Below are 10,304 nucleotides of genomic sequence, written 5' to 3'. Positions count from 1 at the left end.
GGGGCTTTTTTCCTTCCTCATTTGTTCCCTTCAGAACCAGGGCTGCAAGGGAAAACAGGTACCGCGTCCGTAACGGGCAAATTTTTGTCTATCGAATCCAGCGCTTGGCAAAAGAGAACTATTCATTAAATATTAATTCGGGGAGAGGAAACGTTCGACCAGGCGCTGGGGAGTTCGCTCACTGCGATGGCTTCTGCTCATTTGACCTTCAACCAAAAACCCACCAAACGAAAATCCACGGAAAGCAAAACTCYTTGGAGACAACCCCTTTTTTTTTTCTCCCTTCCCGAGGTCTCTCGTGTCCGTGGCCCGGGGGGATTTTGGCAGTTCTGGATGCGGGTATTTGGGCAGGAGATATTTCGCACATCCCGAGCAAAGCGCTGCCGTGCTTTTGAGGAAAAGGAGGTCGGGGGGCTCCGGGACGGGCTGAGGTTCCCACGGTGCTCTCGGGGGTGCGGGTGGGCAGGAGCCCGCAAGATCCGAGTCCTCGCCGGGGTAGAGCCTTTCTCATCTCTCTCTGCAAACCAACAAACGGMTGGACATTTATTTAAAATAACTAAGGGCTGCATCGCATAAATACACTATTATTTATAAATTCTGCCGGCTCGTGGGGGATTTCTGAGCGCAGACACCCGCGGGGAGTGAGAGCCAATCCGGACCCAGGGGATTTTTGTTTGCTTTGGATTTTTTTCCTCTGTAACCGAGGCGGTCCCCGGCGGCCGGGCCGGACCGGGGTCCCCGCGGGCTCCACCGCCCCTCCGCGCTCTGGCGGGGTCGACTCCATCCTTCCAAACAGCCCCTCCCGCCAAGGAAAGAGGGGTTGGGGCAGGAGTGCCCCCAYCCCGGCACCCTCCCCGCGGTTATGGGAACACCCCCGGGCCCACAGGGATTCTCCCGTCCCCAGCACCCTCCGGCCAGCAGTTCTGGGCCAGCCCAGCCCCGGGGACACACGGCGAGCACCGCGCTGCTTGCCCAGGTGCCCTCCCTGCCTCGGCTGCCTCCGGGCTGCCCCGGCTCCAGGGGCCGCCTCAGGGTGTCGGTTCTGAGCCGCTCTGCGATCCTCCGGCACAAACCCCCCGTTCCTGACTCCTCCCGCGGCGGGAGGAAGCCCAGAACAGGGAGCGGGCATCCAGGTGTCTGCGGGCGCCTTGGGACGGTGCCCCCGACGGGAACGCTTCTACCGGGCTCCGCTGCAAGCCAAGGGAGAGCGGGCAAAGACCACCGCAGTCCCCGCAGCTCCTCGCCGAGCCCCCGGCTGCCCGGGGCTGCTGAGCCCCTCCGGGGGCAGGACGGGGAGCTGTCGTCAGGGATGCAGCCCCCGGCCCCGGTTTGGCTCCCGGAGCCSCGTTACCGTGCCCTACACCCCCCTGCACCCCCCATCTGTGGGGAGGCCGCAATAAGCAGAGCAGCTTTCCCAATTAGCAGAGCTCCGGCGAGGCAGCGCTGCTGCGGAGGAAGGGCAGGAGCAGGTGAGAATTAGAGGGAGCATCATTAGGAGCTGTTCTTTGTCTCTATTAAAGGCAATAATTAGCGCCCTGACAGATGCAAAAGTCGGCAGTGGCCAGAAGCTGCTAAATCCCGCTCGGCTGCCCGCGCGGCTCGCGCCCGGAGGGGCCAGTCCTTGTCGCTAACAGGTGGCCCCGGGGAGCCCCGACGGCCATGGGGGGATCGTGGGGACCCGGCTTTCCTACGGGGGCGTTTCGGCCCCACCGGTGACAGAAGCAGCGAGGACAGAATCACCCCCCCCCCCCCCCCGGGAATGTCCCCTGCCCCCTGCGCATCCTCGCCCGGAGCGGCGGAGCCCCGGGGCCAGTGCCGAGCCGTGCCGGGCCACCGCCGGCTGTGCTCCCCGGGCCCCTCCTCACGGGCTACCTGCAGACGAAATCAGCCCCCTCCAAGATATGGGCCCCCTCCAAGAGCTCCCCATATGCTCCAGGCCCAGGGAGAGCCCCGCGGGCCCCCCGGCCCCTCCCGTAGCCGGGTAAGGTTACGGGAGCGGGGGCGCCCCGTCTGCTCCGCGGGTCACCTGCCCGAGAGCCCCAGGGACCGACACCACTTCCGCACGGACCCTTCTTCCCCCGCTCCTGGGCTTTTAGGCGCACTCAGATTTATCGCAACCTGTCCCGACAGGAGGAGGAAGCTCCTGCCCGCAGATCCCGGCGTCTGAGCCGGCTCGCTCCTCACCCCTCCCTCCTTTCCTTCCTCTTTTCACAGCCTCCTCCCCACTTTCCCCTTCTCTTTCCCTCCTTCCCCACTTCCCCTTTCTCTCTTTCATTTTTCTCCTTCTCTTCCCCACCGAATCTCAGGCCCAGAAAGGGAGAGAGGGAAATCCAGAGCTSRTCAGRGACTGSAGTGACAGGACAAGGACCAAGRCGTTCAGACTGGGAGAGGGGAAACTTAGGTTCAATATTGGGCARGAATTGTTCCCTGGGAGGGTGGGCAGGCCCTGGCACAGGGTGYCCAGAGAAGCTGTGGCTGCCCCTGGATCCCTTTGAGTGCCCAAGGCCAGGCTGGACATTGGGGCTGGGAGCAGCCTGGGACAGTGGGAGGTGTCCCTGCCATGGCAGRGGTGGCAYTGGGTGGGATTTAAGATCCTTCYAACCCATTCCAAAACCCAACAGGAAGGGCAAGGTTGTCCACGTCTTGCTTGAACTCGGGATTTCTTCAGCCTCTGCCAGGAAAATTTTAAGCCAAGTAGACCAAAATCTGCTGCAAACCCCTGACTGAAACATTTTTCTTCCTCAGKGCTCCTGCTCTGCTTCCTGCCAGTGCAGTCCTGTGGGATGGGATGTGCCAGAGCCCCTGCATGGGGCTGCAGGCTCCTTCCCTTTCACTGGAATGAATGTTCAGAGGGAGCATCCAAARCCCCCTCAAAAGCTTTCTAAAATCCATCTTTGACAGGAAAATGTGATTCCTTTTGAGCTTGAAAGCTCTCCCCAGTAACACAAACCAGGGCCTGTGSCAGGGCGAGGTTTGCAGGCACAGGTCACACACCCCTCCTTGCATGTAAAGGTTGAACACACAAAATACTCATTTTCCCCCATGAAAATCTCATCACGCTGATATTCTGGGGCCAAACTGCCCCAGGCCAGCACTGCAGAGTTGGGGCAGAGTCCCCACGGCAGAGCCAGRGCTGGATGTGACCAGTGCTTCCTGGGGCGCAATTCCCAGATTAAATCCTCGGCCCAGCCCTGGGATGGGGGATCCTGTGCTACTGTTCTTGTTTTCCCCTTCCAGCAGTGAAASGCTGATGTCCCGTGCACTGACTGATGGCCCAGGGGACCCTGCTGTGACACAGCCACACTCTGATGGTGCCAGCAGCTCTCGTTGTGGCAGGACAGAGCTCTGATGTCCCTGTCAGGGGCTTTTCCGTACCTCTGGGGATCAGAGACCTCCAGGCCCGGGACTCGACGTTACCCAGGTTATTCCTAAAGCTCAGGTGCAGCTGAGGRCTGGATTTTCCCAAGAGTTACCACAGAATCCCACAAGTTTGGGGTGGGAAGGGACCTCTGAGATCCCCCAGTCCCACTCCCCGCTCAGGCAGGGTCACCTGGGGCAGTGACACAGGAAYACRTCCRRGTGGTTTCACTCATTAAAAGGGTCCAGCTGTAAATACTGGATCAACAAGGAAACTGCAGCACTACCTGGATCAGTTTTTGTAGCAGACACATCTCAAAACCTCTCTCAAAGGGTCAAGGTCTAAAAAACTTGGAAAAAAAAAGAGTTTTGTAATTTGCCCACTTTTTAAACTTGYAGAGATGAGGGGTTTGTATCATTGAGAAAAACAAAGTGTAAACGCCCCACCCCACACCAGAATAAACAGACAAATTTTTTTCAGTATTCAGAAGTGAGGAGAAACTTCCTCATGAAGAAGAGGAATTTCATGAAATCTTMATCAGACTAAGTTATAATTATGTTGCTATTAGAAGTTATGATAAGGAAAAAATGTAGCTCATTAAGGAAAACGAAATAAAAATGCCTCAGTGTTTTGTCTGGAAAAGCATTTTGCTGGAAAATTCATTGGAATCAGGAGAACCTTCAGTGGATCATTCATTTGAGGGCTGTTTCCTGACAAAAAAATAACACCACCAGTGCTGGTCCTGATCAGCACACCACAGATAAATTGATTACGAATATGAGTCATTAATTGAATGAATGTTTTAATGTTTTAATCATGTTTTAATCGTGTTTTAATCACGTTTTAATCACGTTTTAATCATGTTTTAATCATGTTTTAGTCATGTTTTAGTCATGTTTTAATCATGTTTTAGTCATTCAAAAAATTGTGAACTAAGATGGGCTTTAATGAGCAACAGAAAAATTCTCTCTTTTTAAAAATTTCCAGACCAGGTGGGATTTGGGGGCTGTCCTGTGCAGGGCTGGGAGTGGCAGTTTGGTGATCCTTGGGGGTTGGGATTTCCATGATTCCATGATTCTCCTGGCTGGTTCAGCCTTTGTAAATCCCTCCCCGCTGCTCTCCCTCCTGGGCCGGGGCTTCCAGAGGGGTCTGTGCTGCTTTCAGAGACCTCACRGCCGCACCCTAAAGCTTTTTGCAGATTCCCGGCCCATCCTGCTGGGAACAGGGAAGCAAGAAGGGAAAAGGCAGGGCCCGAAGAGCCCCGGGGGTGCTGCAGCCCTCGGGAATCACCGACAGCGCATCCTCGGGAAGCCCCCGAGCTTACCCCGCAGCTTTTCCCCCGAAAAGATGGATGTAAATGCAAAAGAGTGTTTCCTTTCGCCATTCACGGCCATTCTTGGCATTGGCTTTAGAAGTTTTGTTCTGCCATTTATCTTCACTTGTTGGAGATGTCTTGACAAACTCCTGAGAATTAATTTCCCATCAGCTTTTGGGCTGCTCTCCTTGAACTGCCAGGTCAGCTCTCACCATATGCATTCGAAGGGGTTATCGGGATGGGCCACCCTGCTCCATTGTCCCCGCGCAGGGCTGTCCCTGTCCCCCAGGAAAGCARTGTCATGCACATGGGGACAGCTCGGAGGGACTGCACTCCTCTCCTGTCATCAATCATCTCATCCCGCTGCCAAACCCAACACAATTGGATCAGGCCCAGTACCGGGGGTGTTCCCCGACACGCTGGAGTGTGCCTTTTACTTTAATATATTCCCAATGTTGATCCTATTAGCAGGGAAAATCAATCAATCACTGTCAGCAAACATCACCGGGCTGCAGATTGATCACAGTGTCAGGATTGTTGGAGGATCCTGCAGATGCAGCAGGCATTTGTTAAATGCTATTTTCAGAAAGACATATACATATATGTATAAGACACATTTATACACCTCTTTGTCTGCTTGGAAAAGAGAAGAAAAAAAAAAAAAACAGAAAGACACAAGCAATTCTTGGTTTTTTGGGGCTTTTATTTGGACTGGATTTTTTTTTATATTTTTTTTTTTTCCAAAAGCAGCCACAGAGTTAATCACTCTTATAAAAAAAATCCTTTTGAGTAAAAAATTAGCAGCGTTTTGGGTGGGGGATCTTGTTTTGTTCTTCCTGGGGAGTGGAGCGAGGTTGGCCTTGCTGTGCCTAAGGAGAGGAGGTTGGAGATGTGCGCAGGGAGAGGGGAACTCCAGACTCTCTCCAGAGTGGAGGTGGGGAGTTTTCCACGGGACAGAAACCCCTCCAAATGGGAATTCACCCCCTCGCTGTGCTCAGCCCCCATTTGGGRCTGGGCTGAGTTTCTGTCCCCTCTCCCTCTCTCCTTCCCCCAGCAGAAATGATTCCATTTGAATTTAATGCTGCTCCAGGGACAGAGAAATGTTTCCCTGCCAAGGGCAGTGCAGGGAGCTGAGCACACCAGGACTGCAAGAACTGCTCCTATCCCACACCCATTCCAGAGTCCCAAAAGGGATGGGGAGAATCCCTCTTCAAGCCAGAACTTCAGGCACAGAGGGCAGAAAACGGGGGAGGGGAAAGGAGCTGCGTTCAGAAAAAYGTGTGAGGGCTCTTGAGATGATTCCTCTCAGYTGCCCAGRGAAGCTGTGGCTGCCCCTGGATCTCTTTGAGTGCCCAAGACCAGGCTGGACATTGGGGCTGGGAGCAGCCTGGATCCTGTGGGAATCCCAGGAGATCACACAGGGCACAGGGGAGCAGGGCCAGGACCCCYATGGGTCCCTCCCAGCTCGGAATATCCTGGGATTCCAGGATCCTCTGAGGGGTTTATTGCTCCCACCAAGGCCTGGGGAGTCTGTGGAAATCACCCCAAGTCACAGCTCTTCCCACCTGCAGACTTTGCTCATGCAATGTTGCCAAAATTGATTAGAAATTAAATTAGAGAAAGGTAGAAAAAGCGAAAAAATTCCTCGATGGGAACGGAGCTCGTGGGAAAGGGAAGAGGCTGTGACATCCCARGAGCTCTGACAGGGCTTGAGGTGTTTGGAAGTGATGGGAAAGGGAGRAGGGAAGGATCAGCTCCCAGGAAAGCTGCCCCAGATCAGGAGTCAGCCCTGGGCACACCCCGGCATTTTGAATCTGCCATTCCCGGAGAAGGGCAGGACAGAACCCCGGAGCCATCCAGCCCCAGGCACTGCCTCCTGCCCACAAAAACCCCAAAAGCTGCAGGAGGAGAGGGGAGGAGGGACAGAGGGAAACGCAAATCCGTGGCACCCAGACGTGTCCTGGAAGGGAGGAGTCGCTGCGAGGTGGGGATGTGAAGAGTGGGATTTGCCTGAGGCGACACAATGAACACACAATTCGGATTTTGTTTCTTTTTCATGTCTATGGGGGAAAATCCTCTGAAGCTTCATTAACAAACCTGTCCCTAATCCTACCCAAACCTTCTGAAAAAAAAGATGATATTAACTGAAATCCAGCCGGCCTTCCAGAGCCTGGGAGTAAATGAACTTTTAATGCATGGAGAACATATTCATTATAATGTATAAAGAGGCAATTTTCATTTTGTTTGTGTTCTTAAGAGTGTGACAGCGTCTTGTTTGCCACTGCCCCTGGGTATAAGCCAGCATTGTGTGCCTTAATTAGATATTCCCGCGCTAGTGTGAGGGACATATGTCTATTCACGGGAACAAACATCAAGAGTCTGCCACGGCCTTTCATGTCCTGCTACGTCGGAATAAAGGCAGAGCAAGTGCAAGCTCTCCCAAGGACCTGTGGCCCCAAACAGCTTGAACACAACGCGCCGGCATTGAGCGATTGGTTACAGTTTATTAACAGCCCATAAACTCCTCATCTGCTGCCGCTCTCGTTAAAGTTGTCACCTGCGGCTGCCACCGCGGCGCGATCGCGATCGCTCCGGGGATGGGCTCGGCGCTTCCCCGCTGCTCCTTCCCGGAGCTCTCCGGGCTCCAGCCTTGCAGGAGCTGCCTCAGAACGGAGCAGAAATGCCCCGGGAGCTGCGGCTGCTCGTCCCTGGGCTCGGGAGCCTGCGGGGACACCCCGGGAGCTCAGGGTCCCACATGCCAGTCCGGGCACCATCCCTGAGCTGGCAGCCCCTGGGGTGTGTGCTCAGCCCTGCTGTGGCTGCTTCCCCTCATCAGAAAAGCCAAAGCCTGGTTTGGGTAAAACTGAGGGATTTGAGAAATCTGAGAGAGTGAGATGAGCCAGGCCAGGATTCCTGAGCAGGGGCAGGCTCACAGTCGGACTTTGAGGCCAGAGCAGGGTGACAATGACACAGGGAAGCTGTGGCTGCCCGTGGATCCCTGGCAGTGCCCAAGGCCAGGTTGGACATTGGGGCTGGGAGCAGCCTGGAACAGTGGGAGGTGTCCCTGCCATGGCAGGGGTGGCACTGGGTGGGCTTTRAGGATCATCCCAGCCCAACCCAGTGTGGGATTCTATGACAATGACATTTCCTCAGACTGCTCGAGCACCTGGACCTGCAGACACCATGAAATACTGCATGGAAAATGCTCTCTGCCGTCACTGAGGCGGCCATGGCCAGCACAGCCACGGGTCCATCCYGTGTAGACAGGGATCCAGCCCTTGCAGCACCTCAGCTTCATTCCCCAGCACCATGGGGACCTCCAGCCAAAAGCGGATCCTGCAAACCTTCCCAGCCTGGGACACATTCACAGAGTCCAGAACAAGCCCTGGTCACTGAGAGGTGGCAGGGAGGGACATCAGCCCTGCAGCCACCAGGAGCCCGGCTGGGATAATAGGGTGGGTTAATGAGCAGCATTAATGACCTGTTCTGTCCAGCATCCGGAWGCAGCAGCTCAGAGCAGGTAGGAACAGACCAGGCTGAGAATTTCCCTGGCTGTGTTTCAGGGCTGTTGCGCAGAACTTGGCACCTCTACCCACCCTATAGGAACTTCTGAACTTCTGCCACCCCACAGCCCCCTCTGCCCACCCCACAGCCCCTTCTGCCCATCCCACAGCCATCTCTCCCCACCCCACAGCCCCCTCTGCCCACCCCACAGGCAGAGCAAAAGCTGCCACAGGCCAGCAAAGGGACATTTCCCAGCCGGGCTGCTGGCAGCAGTCTGGATTTTTGTCATCCCAGCAGTGCTGGGCACTGACAGATGGAGAAAACCCTGCTGGAGGGACAATCCTGGAATAGCACATGGGATAAATGCTTTCCAAGGTGGACGTTGAGCTGCATTTGTGGCTCTGTAAGGACCCGGGGTGGATCCCAGTTCCACAGAAACCACAGACAATTCCGCACTGGGATGAGCTCCACACTGGGGGGAAGGACGGTTTTGTCACTGGGACTTCTGTTCCAGAGCCCCACTTTGGCCTCTGCTCAGTGGCACCGGATGGCAGGGACCTCAAAGCACCCCCCCAGTGCCACCCCTGCCATGGCAGGGACACCTCCCATGGTCCCAGGATGCTCCCAGCCCCAATGTCCAGTCTGGCCTTGGGCACTCAAAGGGATCCAGGGGCAGCCACAGCTTCTCTGGGCACCCTGTGCCAGGGCCTGCCCACCCTCCCAGGGAACAATTCCTGCCCAATATCCCATCTGGCCCTGCCCTCTGGCACTGGGAAGCCATTCCCTGGTTCCTGTCCCTCCAGCTCTTGGGAACAGCCTCTCTCCATGGTGCCTGGTCTCTTCAGGTCCTGGAAGGTCACAATGGGATGACCCCGGGGCCTTCTCAGATCCAGGAGCTCAGGGAAGTGCAGCATTCCCGTAGCCAAGTGAAGGATTTGACACCGATGATTCCAAYGCCATTTTAGTGCTCTGAAATCAGGAGCAGCTGAGCAGGGCAGGGCAGAGGMAGCACAAACACATCTCTGCTCCTGGGCACTGCCCGTGCCAGGTCGCGGGGGTTTCACTGCGGGTTTTATTCCCCACTCACACACGCGCATCCAGAATCCCAAATACTCCAGACCCCTCTCTCCAGATGCCAAAACACGCTTCTTCCAGGTTTGCTCTCAGAGAAACAAAACTGTCCTGTTTGTCCTGACAAAGGACAGGCCAGACTGCGAGTTAATCCCGGCCCGGGCCCATCCGGGCYGCCCTTGGCCGAGCATCCCCCCGGAGCGCCAGGGAGGGAGGGAATTCATCCCGCTGGGAACGGGCTGGGCTGACGGCAGCGGGGCGGGGGCCGCGGCCCGGCTGCTCTGTATGCAGGGGRAGCTTCCGTGGCGCTCCCGTCCTGGCCATTGTTCGCCGGGCACGGCAACCATCTGGAAAAGGCAGGCTGGGAGAGCGCCCGCCCGCTCCCGCCGCATCCCCGCGCTTCCTGTGCCGCGCGGGGACAAGGACAAGGACAGGGACAAGGATGGCTCGTTCCCAAGGTGCCACCGAGGAGCGGTGCCGGCCCCGGCGCTGCCGCTCGGCTCTGTCGGGGTGTCCGGCTGGCTCTCAGGGGGACACACGGAGYGGGGCCGGCTTTGGGGAGCATTTCCCTGTCCCTGCAGTGCCGGGGGTGGGAGCCTCCTCTCGCACACCCGCCAAAGTCAGAGCGATCTGAAACGTTCACAGCGGGTTTTTTTCCTCGGTTTTGGGGTGATCCGTGGCCGCTGTGGGTGGGGGAGGAGCGTTCYGTGCCCCTTTCCCTGCCCTGCAGTCACTCACCGGGGCTGGTTGTGCCCAGGGCCCCGCTGGAGCTCTCCAAAGGCTGCTCTGGCAGCCAAGCTTTGCTGAAGGCAGCTTTGTCCTCACCACGATGGGTGAGCAACTGTTCGAGCACCTCCCCGATCACACCCTGGCCTGCTGTCCACCCTCCGTGAGAATGAACATGTTGGGAAATGCAAACAGAAGGAGGAAAATCATTAAAAGGAAACTCTTGTCTCTTTAGTCACTTGCAGAAACGCGGGGCTGGTCATTCCCAAAGTTTGGTGTGTTTGCTTTCCCTGCTCTGCCGAATCTTCCCCACCAAACAGGAGCCCACAG

The sequence above is a fragment of the Malurus melanocephalus genome, unplaced genomic scaffold, assembly GCF_030028575.1.
Source record: "Malurus melanocephalus ecotype Western Australia unplaced genomic scaffold, MMel_1.1 scaffold_623, whole genome shotgun sequence".
Taxonomy (NCBI): Eukaryota; Metazoa; Chordata; class Aves; order Passeriformes; family Maluridae; genus Malurus; species Malurus melanocephalus.
The sequence above is the reverse complement of the archived record's forward strand: the minus strand, read 5'-3'. Positions refer to the sequence as shown.